This window comes from Seriola lalandi, unplaced genomic scaffold (assembly GCF_002814215.2).
Source record: "Seriola lalandi dorsalis isolate HSWRI2012SDOR001 ecotype SW California unplaced genomic scaffold, Sedor1 jcf7180002054945, whole genome shotgun sequence".
NCBI classification, from domain to species: domain Eukaryota; kingdom Metazoa; phylum Chordata; class Actinopteri; order Carangiformes; family Carangidae; genus Seriola; species Seriola lalandi.
Window position 1 is genome coordinate 195,443 of NW_019525496.1, and position 572 is coordinate 196,014.

The following is a 572-nucleotide window of genomic DNA, read 5'->3' on the forward strand; positions in this document are numbered from 1 at the left end:
ACAACTACAGCTACATCAACACTACAGCTACAACTACAGCTAGAACAATTCTACAACTACAGCTACATCAACAATACAGATACAACTACAGCTAGAGTGGGGCAAAAAAGTATCTAGTCAGCCACCAATTGTGCAAGTTCTCCCACTTAAAAAGATGAGAGAGGCCTGTAATTTTCATCATAGGTACACTTCAACTATGAGAGACAGAATGGGGGGAATTCATTAAAAATTGTAGGATTTTTAATGAATTAATTGGTAAATTCCACTGTAAAATAAATATTTGGTCACCTACAAACAAGCAAGATTTCTGGCTCTCACAGACTTGTAACTTCTTCTTTAAGAGGCTCCTCTGTCCTCCACTCGTTACCTGTATTAATGGCACCTGTTTGAACTCGTTATCAGTATAAAAGACACCTGTCCACAACCTCAAACAGTCACACTCCAAACTCCACTATGGCCAAGACCAAAGAGCTGTCAAAGGACACCAGAAACTAAACTCTAGACCTGCACCAGGCTGGGAAGACTGAATCTGCAATAGGTAAGCAGCTTGGTGTGAAGAAATCAACTGTGGG

At 40.4% G+C, this 572-nt stretch overlaps 1 protein-coding gene across 5 annotated transcripts in view; it reads left to right on the forward strand.

The window, feature by feature from the left end:
• Positions 1-572, forward strand: part of sycp2l (synaptonemal complex protein 2-like) — a 17,915-nt gene that overhangs the window by 15,944 nt on the left and 1,399 nt on the right. The gene's annotated exons all lie outside the window — the stretch shown is intronic.